Source organism: Psammomys obesus, unplaced genomic scaffold (assembly GCF_907164565.1).
Source record: "Psammomys obesus unplaced genomic scaffold, mPsaObe1.curated_primary_1811, whole genome shotgun sequence".
NCBI lineage: Eukaryota > Metazoa > Chordata > Mammalia > Rodentia > Muridae > Psammomys > Psammomys obesus.
In genome coordinates, this window is record NW_026596110.1 from 1,060,380 (window position 1) to 1,077,820 (window position 17,441).

Genomic DNA, 17,441 nt, shown 5'->3' on the forward strand with positions numbered 1-17,441 from the left:
ATAGATGATAGATAGATAGATAGATAGATAGATAGATAGATAGATAGATAGATGATAGATAGATAGATAGATAGATAGATAGATAGATAGATAGATGACAGATGGACCAACCCACCCCCATCTTTCCATCAGGAAATATCCTAAGAATCACTTTTGAGGTTATCAGGTAGACATTTGCTGGGATACATGGCTAACCTGACCTCTGATAGATATTCAGACCCTACAGAATAGAGTGGAGGAAACGTCTTTAAAACAAAACTCAGATGCTGGAAAGTCATTTTTCCAAACTCTTGTTTTGCCTTGGACTTAAAAGAACACCTATTTGAAACAAGTGTGGTGGTATATGCGAGGAAGCGAGGGCTCGAGAGAACAGAAGGACAGGATCAAAGCACAGCACTGTGAAGAATCCTGCTGATTACACCTGCTCTCTAAGGTCAGTTGTGCACTTTGAAGAAAAAAAAATTCATCCAGACTTGTTGATTGAGTGATAAAGCAGGTAAAGATGAGGTTTCACAGAGGTAGTGATTTTCCCAATGGCACTATTTAGCTGAATTAAGTGTGAAGGTACATGTTTTCTGATCGTTCAAAGCCAAGGTAATTTTTTTTAATTTTATTTTTTCTTATCAGTTACATTTTATTCACTCTGTATCCCAGCAGTGTCCTGATCCCTCATTCCCTCCCAGACTCTCCCTCCATCTCTGCCTCATCTCTACCGTACCCCTTGCCAAGTCCACTAATAGGGGGGACCTCCTCCCCATTCATCTGATCCTGTTTTATCAGGTATCTTCAGGACTGGCTGCAAAGCTCTCCTCTGTAGCCTAACAGGACTGCTCCTCCCTTGGGGGGTGGGGAGGCCAAAGAGCCAGTCATTGAGTTCCTGTTAGAAATAGTCCTTGTTCCCCTCACTATGGGAAACCAACTGGTTACTGAGCTACCACAGGCTACATCTGAGCAGAGGTTCTAGGTTACATTCATACATGGTCCTTGGTTGCATGTCAGTCTCAGAAAAGACCCTATGCCCAGATATATTTGGTCCTTGTGGAACTCCTATCCTTTCCTCATCAGACTAACTCCCCTTCTTTCTTATGATTCCCTGTACTCTGCCAAAGGTTTGATCATGAATCTTTGCTTTGAAAACACTGCTAGTTAGAGTCTTTCAGATGCACTCAATAGACTCCTGTCATACGTTCAATGCACATCCCATCTGTCTTTCTAAACGAGGATTGATAATCTTACCCCATGTCTGCTCTCTTGATTATCTTTTTTAGGTGTATAGATTTCATTATGTTTATCATATCTTATAGGTCTATATAAGTGAGTATATACCGTGTTTGTCTTTCTCCATCTGGGATATTTCACTCAGTATGATCTTTTCTAGATCCCACCATTTGCCTGCAAATTTCATGATTTCCTCCTTTTTGATTGCTGAGTAGTATTCCATTGTGTAAAAATACCACAATTTCTGTACCCATTCCTCCGCTGATGTACATCTGGGTTCTTTCCAGGTTCTGGCTATTACAAATAAAGCTGCTATAAACATGGTTGAGCAAATATCTCTTTTGTGTACTTGAGCAAACTTTGGGTATATACCTAGCAGTGGTATAGCTGGGTCTTGAGGAAGCACTATTCCTAATTGTCTTAGAAAGCACCAGATAGATTTCCAGAGTGGTTGTACCAGTTTACATTCCCACCAGCAGTGGAGGAAGGTTCCCCTTTCTCCACAACCTCTCCAGCATGTGTTGTCCCTTGAGTTTTTCATCTTGGCCATTCTGATGGGTGTAAGGTGAAATCTCATGGTTGTTTTGATTTGCATTTCCCTAATGGCTAATGAGGTTGAGCATTTCTTTAAGTGCTTCTCTGCCATTCGATATTCCTCTGTCGAGAATTCTCTGTTTAGCTCTGTTCCCCATTTTTTAATTGGATTACTTGGTTTGCTGCTTTTCAGCTTCTTTAGTTCTTTGTATATACTGGATATTAGTCCTCTGTCAGATAAAGGGTTAGTGAAGATTCTTTCCCAATCTGTAGGCAGGCCTTTTGTTTTGATGACAGTGTCCTTTGCTTTACAGAAGCTTTTCAGTTTCATGAGGTCCCATGTATTGATTGTTGCTCTTAGAGCCTGTGCTGTTGGTGTTCTGTTCAGGAAGTTGTCTCCTATGCCAATGATCTTCTAGGCTGTTCCCCACTCTTTCTTCTAACAGATTTAGAGTATCTGGTTTTATGTTGAGGTCTTTGATCCACTTGGACTTTAGTTTTGTGCAGGGTGATAAATATAGATCTATTTTCATTTTTCTGCATGTGGACATCCAGTTGGACCAGTACCATTTGTTGAAGATGTTGTCTTTTTTCCATTGAATGGTTTTGGCTTCTTTGTCAAAAATTGAGTATTCATAGGTGTGTGGGTTTATTTCTGGGTCTTCTATGCGGTTCCATTGATCCTCCTTTCTGTTTTTATGCCAATACCATGCAGTTTTTATTACTATTGCTCTGTAGTACAACTTGAGATTTGGGATAGAAATACCTCCAGATGATCTGTTGTTGTACAGGATTGTTTTGGAGATTCTGGGTTTTTTGTTTCTCCATATGAAGCTGAGAATCTTTTTTTCAAGGTCTGTAAAGAATTGAGTTGGCATTTTGATGGGAATTGCATTGAATCTGTAGATTGCTTTTGGCAGGATAGCCATTTTCCCAATGTTAATCCTACCAATCCATGAGCAAAGGAGATCTCTCCATCTTCTGAGATCTTCTTCAATTTCTTTCTTCAGAGACTTGAAGTTTTTTTCAAACAGGTCTTTCACTTGCTTGGTTAGTGTCACCCCAAGGTACTTGATGTTATTAGTGGCTATTGTGAAGAGTGTTGTTTCTCTAATTTCTTTCTCAGCCGTTTTGCCTTTGGTATACAGGAGGGCTTCTGATTTTTTTGAGTTGATTTTGTATCCTGCCACTTTGCAGAAGGTGTTTATCAGCTGGAGGAGTTCTCTGGTTGAATTTTTGGGGTCGCTCATATATACTATCATATCATCTGCGAATAGTGACACTTTGACCTCTTCCTTTCCGATTTGTATCCCCTTGATCTCCTTTAGTTGTCTTATTGCTCTGGCTAGGACTTCAAGTACTATGTTGAAGAGGTATGGAGAGACTGGGCAGCCTTGTCTTGTCCCTGATTTCAGTGGGATTGGTTTAAGTTTCTCTCCATTGAGTTTGATGTTGGCTATAGGCTTGCTGTATATTGCCTTTACTATATTTAGATATGTGCCTTGTATTCCTGATCTCTCCAAGACTTTAAACATGAATGGGTGTTGGACTTTGTCAAATGCTTTTTCAGCATCTAAGGAGATGATCATGTGGTTTTTCTCCTTCAGTTTGTTCATGTGGTGGATTACATTGATGGATTTCCGTATGTTGAACCACCCTTGCATGCCTGGGATGAAGCCTACTTGGTCGTGGTGGATGATATCTTTGATGTGTTCTTGGATTCGGTTTGCAAGTATTTTATTGAGTATTTTTGCGTCAATGTTCATAAGAGAGATAGGTCTGAAGTTCTCTTTTTTTTGTCGGGTCTTTGTGTGGTTTAGGTATCAGGGTGACTGTTGCTTCATAGAATGAGTTTGGTAATGTACCTTCTGTTTCTATTTTGTGGAATAGTTTGAGGAGAATTGGTGTGAGCACTTCTTTGAAGGTCTGGTAGAATTCCACGCTGAAACCATCAGGCCCAGGGCTTTTTTTTGGAGGGGAGACTGTGAATGACTACTTCAATTTCCTTGGGGGATATAGGGCTGTTCAGTCATTCTACCTTATCTTGACTTAATGTTGGAAGATGGAATCTATCAAGAAAATTGTCCATTTCATTTAGATTTTCAAATTTTGTGGCATATAGGCTTTTGTAGTATGACCTAATGATTGTTTGAATTTCCTCTGTGTCTGTAGTTATGTCACCCTTTTCATCTCTGATTTTGTTGATTTGGATAGATTCTCTCTGCTTTTTAGTTGCTTTGGCTAAGGGTTTGTTTATCTTGTTGATTTTCTCAAAGAACCAGCTTTTTGTTTCATTGATTCTTTGAATAGTTTTATTTGTTTCTAATTGATTGATTTCAGCCCTGAGTTTGATTATTTCCAGCCTTCTGCTCCTCTTGGGTGTATCTGCTTCTTTTTTTTCTAGGGTTTTCTGTTGGGGCATTAAGTTGTTTGTATGTGTTACGAATTTCTTCTTGTAGGCACTTAGTGCTATAAATTTTCCCCTGAGCACTGCTTTCAATGTGTCCCATAAATTTGGGTATGTTGTGCCTTCATGTTTACTGAATGCTATGAAGTCTTTAATTTCTTTCTTTATTTCTTCCTTAACCCAGCTGTCATTGAGTAACAAGTTGTTCAGTTTCCATGTGCGTATAGGCTGTTTGTTATTTCTGTTGTTGTTGAGGTGCAGCTTAAGTCCATGGTGGTCAGATAGAATACAAGGGATTATTTCAATCTTTTTGTATCTGTTGAGGCTTGCTTTATGACCAACTATATGGTCTATTTTGGAGAAGGTTCCATGCGATGCCTAAAAGAAGATATACTCTTTTGAGTTTGGATGAAAAGATCTGTAGACGTCTATTAGGTCCATTTGATTTAGGGTCTTGTAAGTGTTTTTATTTCCCTATTTGTTTTCTGTCTAGTTGATCTGTCCCTTGGTGAGAGTGGAGTGTTGAAGTCTCCCACTATTAGGGTTTTAGGATCAATGTTTGATTTAAGCTTTAATATTGTTTCCTTTAGGAATGTAGGTGCTCTTGTATTTGGGGCATAGATATTCAAAATTGTGATGTCCTCTTGGTGGATTTTTCCTTTGATGAGAATATAGTGGCCCTCCTTATCTTTTTTGATTAACTTGGGTTGAAAGTCTATTTTATTAGTTATTAGGATGGCTACTCCCGCTTGTTTCCTGGAACCATTTGCTTGAAAGACATTTTTCCAGCCCTTTACTCTGAGGTAGTGTTTATCTTTGTTGCATAGATGTGTTTCTTGGATGCAACAGAATGATGGATCCTGTTTCCGCAACCATTCTGTTAGTCTGTGTCTTTTAATTGGGGAGTTGAGTCCGTTGATGTTGATAGAAACTAGTGACCAACAATTGTTACTTACTTTAGATGTGGTGTTGATGGTGTCACTGCGTTTCATTGCTTGTCTTCTTTTGTTTTTTTTTGTTGTTGTTGTTGTGTAGTTATCTATTTCCTCTGTTTCCTTCGATGTAGTTGTTTTCTTTGGTTTGGAGTTTCCCTTCTAGTAACTTCTGTAGAGCTGGGTTACTATGTAGATATTGTTTAAATTTGGTTTTGTCTTGGAATATCTTGAATTCAACATCTATGTTGAGTGAAAGTTTTGCTGGGTATAGTAGTCTGGGTTGGAATCTGTGGTCCCTTAAGGACTGTATGATTTCTGTCCAGGCCCTTCTGGCTTTCATAGTTTCTGTTGAGAAAACTGGTGTGATTCTGATAGGTCTACCTTCATATGTTACTTGGCCTTTTTCCCTTGCTGCTTTTAGAATTTTTTCTCTGTTTTGTAGGTTCAGTGTTTTGACTATGATGTGACGTGAAGAATTCCTTTTCTGGTCTAGTCTACTTGGTGTTCTGTAGGCCTCTTGTATGTTTATGGCCATCTCCTTCTTTAGTTGGGAAAGTTTTCTTCTATAATTTTCTTTAAAATATTTTCCGGACCTTTGAGCCTGTTTTCTTCTTTTTCTTCTACTCCTATTATTCTTAAGTTTTGTCTTTTCATGGTGTCCTTGATTTCTTGGATGTTTTGTGTTTGGAACTTTTCTGATTTTATTTTTTCTTTGAGAGACGTGTCAATTTCCACAAGTGTATCTTCGGCTCCTGAGATTCTTTCTTCCATCTCTTGTATTCTGTTGGTGATGCTTACCTTTGTAGTTCCTGATCTTTTCTCTATGTTCTCCAGCTCCTGGTTTTTCTCTATTTGTGTTTTCTTTATTGATTCTAATTCTGTTTTCATGTCTTGCACCATTTCCTTCATCTGTTTGAATGTGGACTCCTGCTTTTCAATGATAGCTTCTATTTTTTTGTCTGTTTCCTCTCTATGTATCACTAATTGTGCTTCTACTTCTTTGGGTAAAATTGCCTGTATTTCTATGAAAGCTTTGTTTATTTCTTCATTATTTGCTTTCATTTGTGTGGACATTTCTTTGAGAGCTTTGTGCATTTCTTCTCTGTTTGCCTCAATTTTCGTGGTCATTTCTCTGAGAGCATGATTTGTTTCCTCTTGGTTAGTCTCAATTTCTTTGGTTATTTCTCTGAAGGCTTTGTTCATTTCATCTTTATGGGCCTCTAATAGCTGGAGAAACATTGTTTTGAGGTCATTTTCATGTATATCTAGTGAATTGAAATATCCATTGTTTTGTGGGGTTGCTGGTGAGGTCATTATGTCCTGATTTTTTCGGAGTGTTCTTACGTCTGCCTCTAGCCATCTGGTTATTTATAATCCTCACTTGTTGTTCCTCGAGATTGTAGTTTAGGCTATGATCCTCTCTTTCTCTTTTCTGGACTGTTTTTTCAGGAAGATGAGAGAGGTTCACTGCTTTGGGAGTGTGCACTGTGTTTTCAGTTTTGTCTAAGTAAGGAATGTGACACTGGCGCTATTCGCGTGCGCTTTTAGCGGGTGCAGTGTGCATGCTTGGATTCTCTGACTATTGCAGTGGCCTGCAAGCCACTATTACGCAGTTCTGACTGAGATCCAGGGATTGTTTGCCTGGATTATCCTGGTGGACTTGCAAGGCAGAGGCTTCAATGTTGGGGTTGCTATCCCAAGAATCCCTATGATGCCCACACTAGGGTTGTGGTTGGCAGGGATCTCATCTGGTTGCTTCTGTGGAGAGGCCCTGGGTCTGGGGCAATCTCTCCCTAGAAGGCTCACTCACTCTCTTGCAGGATCAGTTGGAATGCACAGGGGTTCCCCTTGCTCACTACTCTCTGTTTTGGTACTGCTGCAGAAGTGCACGGGTAGGCTAACAGTCAGCTCTGTGACACTGTGGCCACAGGACTCGGTGTCCACCTTTCCTGTGTGCTGCCTCTTTGTCCTTTCCCTCTGCCAGGAGGGGTTATGTTGACTGGTCCCTGGGTGGCACAGGAAAGAGTTAGGATTAGTGTACTCAATCCCAGATCCCGGGCCCAGATCTCTCTGCCAGAAGCAGCCTAGCGGTAGAATCTATGTTTGCTGATCCCAAGAGAGTACCGGGTAGGATTGAGCGTCCTCAGATCCAGAGCTTCGTTTTCTCTGCTAGGGGCCGCTGGGTGAGCTGGAGAGAGAGTGCTGTGTCCTTGGCAGGCTGCCTCTCTGTCCTTCCCCTCTGACCTTCTTCTCCTCTACTAGGGCAAGCTTATGGAGGTGCTCTCAGGGGAGTGCCAGCAGTGGTTGGGGCTTCTCAGTCGGATCCTGAGCCCTGAGCCGGTGTTTCTCTGCCAGGGCTCAGGTCGGGGGCGCCGGTGATAGAACTAGCTGCTAGACCTTATTGCGCTGGACCCAGGATAATCTCAGGACTTGTAGAATGACCACAGTCCCAGATCCCGAGCTGTAGTTTGTTTGCTAGGAGCGGCTGGCAGCACTGGAGTTCCGGCACTATGAAGCCCCTGTGCGCCTCTTTATCCTTCTGTTCCACTGCGACAGGGTTATGGCGGTGTTTGGGGGAGTGCCTGAAAGGATTGGGTTTTCTCAGCCAGGATCTTGGGTTTGGGTACAGACAATGTGGTGTGTGGCAGATTCTGCTGGACGCCTCCTGCCTTCTCCGAAGAGGGAGTAGGGATTTTGACCTGGGTGCACAGCTGTGCAGCTGCAATCCGTGCGCGGAGGGAGCTCAATTGTGATGGCGGCAGGTACCCGTGGTCGGAGAGACCTTCCAGGGAAAGACTGGGTGACCCGTGACCAGTCTGGGAACTTTCCTTCCCCGTGGGTTTCTTTTGCAACTGGGACTCTCAGCCTCATGCACCCTTGTGCCCACCAATCAGCCTGGGAAATTGATCGTGACAAGCAGGCTTGTGGCACCAGCCCAGAGACCCAAAGCCCGAGTTGCCGGGTTCTCTTCCGTGTTTTGGCTGGACAGCCGAGAGTGGACTCGACCGCTTCCCACTCCGTGGGAGCCTCCCCTCACCTGGGAAACATGATTTATTGATGTTTTTTTAGGGCCCAGAGTTCAGTCTCCTGGTCGCTGCACGGAGTGTGTTGTCCCGCTTCTCAGACATGGTGTTCTCCTGGTGCCGCCATCTTGGCCCCTCGCCAAGGTAAATTTAATAGATTATTTTTATAAAACCATTTTTCATTGCTACCTTTTAATGTGAGATCAATAATTAAAGTATGCATGAAGCAAAAAAAATCAATGTTATATTTGTTTAGACTTTTTAAAAGTAAATTAGTATTGTGTGTATAAATGTAGCTTACTCTACAGTGCTATATCTTTATTATTCTAAAATTTTTACTACCATTCAAAGTAGTTATAAATTTTTATATGGAAATTTGCAGCCCCTGAAGAAATTTATTCCTCAGACTTTCTTCTTAATGAAAGTATTTTGTACTTCTATAAAATAGAATTTTACTTGTGTGAAATATTTAAAAAGTAATTAATGCAAGCTATATCACTTGCAATTTCTCTACCACATTAAACTTTGAATATCATTCCAGAGTATCATGACTATTTGTCATGCCTACAGAATATTTTGCAAAATGGTACCATTCTATATAGTCTTTATTTTACTTAACATATGTCATATGTGTTATGCGTATTATGTAATGCACATAGAATTATATTCAATAAAACCATATTTCTAAGCCCCTTAGTGACAATAGATGTCCTTTGTTTAACTGTATGCTAAGTACAATGGTTAATGTCATATTGTTTATGGATCTTGAACACAAATTATTCAATACTGATTTTCAAAGTTTCTGAGATGTCGTCCAGTTTTGGGGATGAGGGAGATCTAGATCTAACAAAGACAGTGCTGATTCTTAAATTCAGGGCACTTCAGACTGTGTATACATAATTCAAACATGGAATCTAAAAAAAATCACTGGACTTTTTATTTGGTGAAATCCTATGTTCCAGATTATCCAGATGCCACAATGTTATGGTAAGTAATCCCTTCAATAGATGTCTCTCGTGCTGGATTTTTAGGCTGTTCCAGTTTTGTTGATTTATATCAGTAGTTCTGTGATAACCATTTTCAGATACTAACTTGAATATTTTTCTCAAAATAAAATTTAAAAACTAAAATAAATAAATAAATAAAAACTGCATGGTACTGGCATAGAAACAGAATGGTGGATCAATCAAATTGAATAGAAGACCCAGAAATAAACCCACACACTTATGGACACCTGATTTTTAAAAAAGATGCCAAAACCATACAATGGAAAAAAGATAGCTTCTTCAACAAATGGTGCTGGTCCAACTGGATATCTACATGTAGAAAAATGAAAATAGATCCATATTCACCACAAAACTGAAGTCCAAGTGGATCAAAGACCTCAACATAATTCCAGACACATTAAATTGGTTAGGAGAAAAAGTGAGGAAGAGCCTTGAACTCATTGGCACAGGAGACAATTTCCTGAACAGAACACCAACATCACAGGATCTAAGTGTAATAATCAATAAATGGGACCTCATGAAACTCAAAAGCTTCTGTAAAGCAAAGGACACTGTCATCAAAACAAAATGAATGCCTACAGGCTGGGAAAGGATCTTCACCAACCCTCTATCTGAGAGAGGGCTAATATCCAGTATATATAAGGAACTAAAGAAGTTGAAAAGCAACAAATCAAGTAAACCAATTAAAAAAATGGGGAACAGAGCAAAACAGAGAATTCTCCATAGAGGAATATTGAATGTCAGAGAAACACTTAAAGAAATGCTCAATGTCATTAGCCATTAGGGAAATGCAAATCAAAAAGACACTGGGATTTCACCTGACACCCATCAGAATGGCCAAGATCAAAAACTCAAATGGCAACACACACTGGAGAGGTTGTGGAGAAAGGGGAACCCTTCTCCATTGCTGGTGAGAATGTAATCTTGTACGACCGCTCTGGAAATCAATTTGGCTCTTTCTCAGACAAATAGGAAAAGCGCTTCCTCAAGATCCAGCTATACTACTCCTAGGCATATATCCAAAAGAGGCTCAAGTACACAATGAGAACATTTGCTCAACCGTGTTTGTAGCAGCTTTATTTGTGATAGCCAGAAGCTGAAAAAAAAAAAAAAAAAGGAAATCATGAAATTTGCAGGTAAATGGTGGGAACTGGAAATGATCATCCTGAGTGAGCTATCCCAGAAGCAGAAAGACACACACGGTATATACTCACTCATATAGACATATAACATAGGATAAACCTACTAAAATATGGAAACTAATCAAAAGGGAGGACTCTGGCTAAAACGCTAATCCCCATCCCAAAAGGCAAAGAGGATGGACACCAGAAGGAGAAAGCAGGAAACAAGTTAGGAGCCTGCCACAGAGGGCCTCTGAAAGTTTCTGCACTGCAGACTATCAAAGCAGATGTTGAGATTTATGGCCAACTGTTGGGCAGAGTACATGGAATCTTATGAAAGAAGTGGGAAATAGTAAGATATGGAGAGAACAGGAGCTCTACAAGGAGAGTAATAGAACCAAAAAATCTGAGCACAGGGGTCTTTCCTGAGACTCATACTCCAACCAAGGACCATGCATGGAGATAACCTAGAACCCATGCACAGATGTAACCCATGGCAGTTCAATGTCCAAGTGAGTTCCATAGTAATGGGAACAGGGACTGCCTCTGACATGAACTGATTGGCCTGCTCTTTGATCACCTTACCTTGATGGGGGAGCAGCCTTACCAGGCCACAGACGAATACAGTGCAGCCACTCCTGATGAGATCTGATAGACTAGGATCAGAAGGAAGGAGAGGAAGTCCTCCCCTATGAGTGGACTCGGGGAGGGGTATGTGTGGAGAAGAAGGAGGGAAGGTGGGACTGGGAGAGGAGGAGAGAGGTGTTTATGGGGGGCATACAAAGTTAATAAAGTGTAATTAATATAAAAATAATAAAAACTAAAATTAAAAATTTTATCTATTTTTATATATTGATTTATTAGACTTTATTCACTTTGTATTCCCCCTCCCTTGTTTCCTTCTAGTCCCATTGACCATCCCTCTTCTCCCTGTATGCCCTGTCCATAGTCCCTTGATAGGAGAGGTCCTTAGTTGGAGTATCTGTCTCTAATGGCACCCCTGGGACCAGGCTTTTTGCTCTGTTTTTCTTCTTGTGGCATTCTTGTCCCTTCCATGTATTTCTGTCTCCCTCTTCTTCCATAAGGATTCTGGGACTCTGTCCAAAGTTTGGCTATGAGTCTCAGTACTTCCTTTGATATCCTTGGTGGGTAGAGTCATTTGGAGGGTTCTCTGTGGAAGGTTCCTGTCCTATTCCTTGTCTTCTACTTCTGATGTCTATCCTGTTTGCCCTTCTGAATGAGGATTAAGCATCTTTTCTAGGGTCATCCTTGTTTTTTAGCTTATTTTTTATTTCTCCATTTTCTTATTTTAATTTTTTATTTTTTATAATTTTTATTTTATTTTTTATTTTTATTTAAATTTTTATTTATTTTAAATTTTTATTTATTACAATTTATTCACTTTCTATCCTAGCTGTAGCTCCTTCCCCTCCACTCCCAACCTCACCCTTCCTCTCTCTTCTCCTCCATGCCCTTCCCCCAGTCCACTGATATCGGAGGTCCTCCTCCTCTTCCATCTGATCCTAGCCCATTAGGTCTCATCACGACTGGTGCATTGTTCTCTTCTTTAAGGCTTTTGAGTTTTGTATGTTTATCCTATATTATATGGCTAATATCCACTTATAAGTGAGTATATATTGTCCTGGGTTACCTCACTAAGGATGATATTTTCTAGTTCCCACCATTTGTCTGCAAATTCATGGTTTCCCTGTTTTTACTTTTTTAGTATTCCATTGTGTAAAGGTACCACACTTTCTGTATCCATTCCTCCATTGAGGGACATCTAGGTTGTTTCCAGATTCTGTTTATTATGAATAGCGCTGCTACAAACATGGTTGAGCAAATGTTGTTACTGAATCATGGTACATCTTTTGGGTATATGCCTAGGAGTGGAATAGCTGAATCTTTTTTAAAATTTTTATTTTCTTTATTAATTATAATTTATTCATTTTGTATCCCAGCTGTAGCCCCTTCTCTCATTCCCTCCCAATTCCACTCTTCCTTCCTCATCTCCTCCCATGCCCCTCCCCCAGTCCACTTATAGTGGTCTTCCCCTTCCATCTGACCCTAGCCTATCAGGTCCCATCAGGACTGGCTGCATTGACTTGCTCTGTGGCCTGGTAAGGCTGCTCCTCCCCTCAGGGGGAGGTGATCCAAGAGTCAGTCACTGAGTTCATGTCAGAATCAGTCCCTGTTCCCCTTACTAGAGAATCCTCTTGGACACTGAGCTTCTATGAACTATGACTGTGCAAGGGTTCTAGGTTATCTCCAGACATGGTTCTTGGTTGGAGTATCAGTCTCAGAAAAAACCCCTGTACCCAGATTTTTTGGTTCTGTTGCTCTCCTTGTGGAGTTCCTGGTCCTCCCAGGTCTTTCTATCTCTCCCTTCTTTTATAAGATTCCCTTCATTCTGCCCAAAGTTTGGCTCTAAGTTTCAGCATCTGCTTTAATATCCTGCTGGGTAGAGTCTTTCAGAGGCCTTCTGTGGTAGTCTCCTGTCCTGTTCCCTCTTTTCTCCCTCTTCCAATGTCATTTGTCTTTCTGAATGAGAATTGATCATCTTACCCAGGGTCCTCCCTTTTGCTTAGCTTCTTTGGGTATTCAGATTTTAGTATGTTTATCTTATCCTATATGTCTAATATCCACTTATAAGTGAGTATATATCATGTGTGTCGTTCTGCTTCTAGGATACCTCACTCAGATTGATCTTTTCTAGTTCCCATCATTTGCTTGATGGAGAGGATATGGAGAAAGTAGAACCCTCCTCCATTACTGGTGGGAATGTGAACTTGTTCAACCACTTTGGAAATCAATCTGGTGCTTTCTCAGAAAATTAGGAATAGTGTTACCTCAAGATCCAGATATACCATTCTTATGCATATATCCAAAATATGCTCAAGTATACAACAAGGACTTTTGCTCAACCAAGTTCTTAGTAGCTTTATTCCTAATAGCCAGAATCTGGAAATAACCCAGGCATCCCTCAAAGGAAGAATGAAAGCAGAAGTTATGGTACATTTACCTAATGGAATACTACTCAGCAATTAGAAACAAGGAAATCATGAATAGCTGGATCTTGAGGTATCCATAGGTGTGTAGGTTTATTTCTGAATCTTCAGTTTGATTCTTTTGATCTCCCAGTCTGTTTCTATGTCAGTACCATGTGTTTTTTATTATTGATGCCCTATAGTACAGCTTGAGATCTGTGATGAGAGTACCTCCAGAAGATCTGGTGTTGCACAAGATTGTTTTAGCTATACTGTTTTTTTTTTCATATGAAATTGAGAATCATTCTTTTAATGTATGTAAAACATTGTGTTGGTATTTTGATGGGAATTGCTTTGAATCTGTAGTTTGCTTTTGTTAGCATAGCCATTACACTATGTTAATCTTACTGATCCATGTTGTTTGTATTTTTAAATTACTTTTCATATTAAACTTACATTTTATTTATTTAAAAAATATTAAATTTAACCTTCAGATATATTTATTTACTCTATGCCATTTCTTTATTAATTATTTGTATGTTTTTGTTCCTTTTATAATCAACTTATTTTAATTTTACATTATATATTTCATACATCTTTATTCTGTTTTTGCTTATTGTACTAGTCTTATGTCTGATTTTCATTACCTACCAGGTAATTGTAAAAGCTAGTTGTGACAGTTAATTTATTTCACAATCTGCCTTTTTCTTATAGTTCTTTAATTTACTTCCCTTTCAATTCATCTGTAATACCACTGAATCTGGAGACTCGTATTTGTGTTATCTATAAGTTCTGGAATAAAATCAGCCATGATCTTTATTTTTTTATTTCTAGAATGAATAAACACTATTTTAAAATTTCATGAAGTAACCATTCTCATTTCAAATACTTTGTTTTACTATTGACATAAAAATATACAGGATACATGGAATAACCTAAAAAAAAAATAACTGTGACTGAATTTGTTCTCTGGGGCTTCATTCACAGTCCAAATATTATTTGTTGTGTTCATGGTCATCTGTGTTGTGACATTGGCCGGAAATCTACTCATTGTTGTGACTGTTGTGGTCATCTCAAGTTTAGATGCCCCCATTTACTTCTTTGTTGGCTACTTATCATTTGTGGATACTGCTTATACAACCACAGTTACACCAAATATGATTATATACTTATGGTAGGAGAAGAAAATTTTTCCTTTCAAACTTGCATGACCCAGTTTTTCTTTCTTTCTTTTCTTCTTATTAGTTACATTTTGTTAACTCTGTATCACAGCTGTATCCTGCTCCCTCATTCCCTCCCCAATCCCACCCTCCCTCCCTCATTTCCTCCCTACCCCTTTCCAAGTCCACTGATTGGGGAGGACCTCCTCCTCTTTCATCTGACCCTGTTTTATCAGGTATCTTTATCAGGTATCTTTTATCAGGTATTTTATCAGGTATCAGGACTGGCTGCAAAGTCCTCCTCTGTGACCTAATAGTACTGCTCCTCCTTTGGGGAGTGGGTGGTGGGGAGGTCAAAGAGCCTGCCATTGAGTTCCTGTTAGAAATAGTCCTTGTTCCTCTTACTATGGGAAAACAATTGGTTACTGAGCTACCATGGGCCACATCTGAGCAGATGTTCTAGGTTGTATCCATTCATGGTCTTTGGTGGAGTGTCAGTCTCAGAAAAGACCCTGTGCCAGATATATTTGGTCCTTGTGGAGCTCCTATCCTTTCCACATCACACTAACTCCCCTTCTTTCCCATGATTCCCTGTACTCTGCCAAAGGTTTGGTTATGAATGACCCATCTTTTCATAAGACATTTGTATGATGGTGCTATATCTAACTTTTAGTTGTTATGGTCTATGACCAGTGGCCATTTGCAAACCCTTGCATTATCTGACCATCATGAACCAATGTGTGTGTATCTCCTACTGTGGTTGGCCTGGGTTGGGGGGTTTCATGTATGCAGTAGTTCAACTTTTGTTTGTTTATAACCTTCTTTTCTGTGGTCCTAACATCACTGACCATTTCATCATGTACCACTTATTAAAGTTGGCTTGCACAGACACCTATGTTACTGGTCTCACATTTGTTCCCAACGATGGGTCAATCTCTGTGGTCATCTTTATGCTGTTGCTAACTTCTTATGGGGACATTTTTCACTCCCTGAAGAATCTCAGTCAGGAAGGGAGGTGCAAAGCTTTATCCACCTGCAGCTTCCACATCATTGTGGTAGTCCTATTTTTGTTCCCTGTATTTTAACTTTATTTTTATTAATTACAGTTTATTCACTTTGCATCTCAGCTGTAGCCCCTTCCCCCAGCCTCTCCCTATCCCACCCTTCCTCCCTCTTCTTCTCCTATGACCTTCCCCCAGTCCAATGATAGGGGAAGTCCTCCTCTCCTTTCATTTCACCCTAGTTTATCAGGTCTCATCAGGACTGGCTTCATTGCCTTCCTCTGTGAATTGGTAAGGCTGCTCCTTCATCAGGTGGAGTTGATCAAAGAGCCAGCCCATGAGTTCATGTCAGAGACAGCCCCTGTTCTATTACTGGGGAACCATCTTGGACACTGAGCTGCCATTAAAAAAATGTATACATACATACACACACACACACACACACACACACACACACACACGTATGTGAGACCTCCTTCTATTTACCTATTTAGAAGTCATTGACTGTATTTTACACTGTTATCACCCCAGTGTTAAATGCCTTCATATATACTCTGAAAAATGCAAAGATGAAAAATGCCATGAGGAAACTTTGGACAAGTAAAAGGAAATGAAGTGAAAGAGAAATAGGCCAGAAAATGATGGCTGTTTGGAAAGGAAGTTAATCTTCTCTACGGAGTGTCACCCTGACAGAATATTATTTTATCACACTAAGTTTCTCAATGTTAATAACTAAACACAATGAAAACAATTAGTATGTGAATTCTTCCAATGAACAAGATGTATTTTTAAGATTTTCAGAATTTGTAGAAAAATATGCATTAAATCTGGGTGACAGAATTCTTTTTATACAGACTAAAGATTTATGTGCCATACTTAGTATTGTAAATTTATTTTACTTAATGACATTTTTTGTTTTTAAAATAAATGTAATTGTTTTTGAGAGCTAAGAAAGCTTATTATCAAGAATAAAGAAATACTATGTAGTGACTTGACTCTTTCCCTCACACATTATCAATAAGATTCTAATATTTAAAATATACATTTTATTTTGTATTTGAAAGAGACCTTTTTATATAATTATGTTAAAATTTCTTAGCATATTAATATTAAATAGAGCGGGCCACTGATTTCATGTCAGAGACTGTCCTTGTTCCCATTACTAAGGAACCCACTTGACACTGAGCTGCCATGGGCTACATCTGTGCCAGGGCCAGGGTTCTAGGTTATATCCATAAATGGTCCTTGTTTGGAGTATCAGTCTCAGAAAAGACTCTTCCCCTTAAGGGAGGTGCAGCCTTACCAGGCCACAGAGCAAGACAATGCAGCCAGTACTGATGAGACCAGATAGATTAGGGTCAGACAGAAGGGGAGGAGAACCTTTGTTATCAGGAATTGGGGAGGGGAATGAGAGGAGAAGAAGAAAGGAGGGCTGGATTGGAATGGGAAAAGGGTGGGGACTACAGCTGAGATACAAAGTGAATAAAGTGTAATTAATAAAAATATTTTTATTAAAATATTAGAGATAATATTGAAGTTTTAGTATTAATGATAAATAAGCATATACAAAGGCTTGTACAAAAAATCCAAATGAACAATGTATATATATATATATATATATATATATATATATATATATATACATTGTTCAGATTTCTGTGAGTTCAAGACCAGCCTGGTCTACAGAGCAAGTTCCAGGACAGCATAGGTTACACAGAGAAACCCCATGTCAAGAAACAAGGATTTCAAGAGATTTTTCCTTCTAGAAATACTGTAAAGCAAAAACATTTATATGTAAAAAATGTCTTAGGAAAGTAGAAGCTAATGGACTATGCCACTTCTAGACTAGTGATGACTTTCAAATCAAATTTCCAAGAGTAGCAACTGGTTAATTTTAAACATACATGTGACCATTATAATTTGGTGCCTAGAAGATGTAAAAATATATTTACAACTATTTTATGAAAAATATGTATTCATCTAAGAGTGAAGAGACCTCTAAATTTAGTTCTATATATATATACATTGTTCATTTATATATATATATA

The 17,441-nt window shown here is 39.3% G+C and overlaps 1 pseudogene; it reads left to right on the top strand.

Annotated features, from left to right (window-relative positions):
- The window catches only part of LOC129692654 (olfactory receptor 4A47-like), a 30,665-nt pseudogene extending 14,672 nt beyond the window's left edge, over positions 1–15,993 (top strand).
- The last annotated feature ends 1,448 nt before the right edge of the window (positions 15,994–17,441 follow it).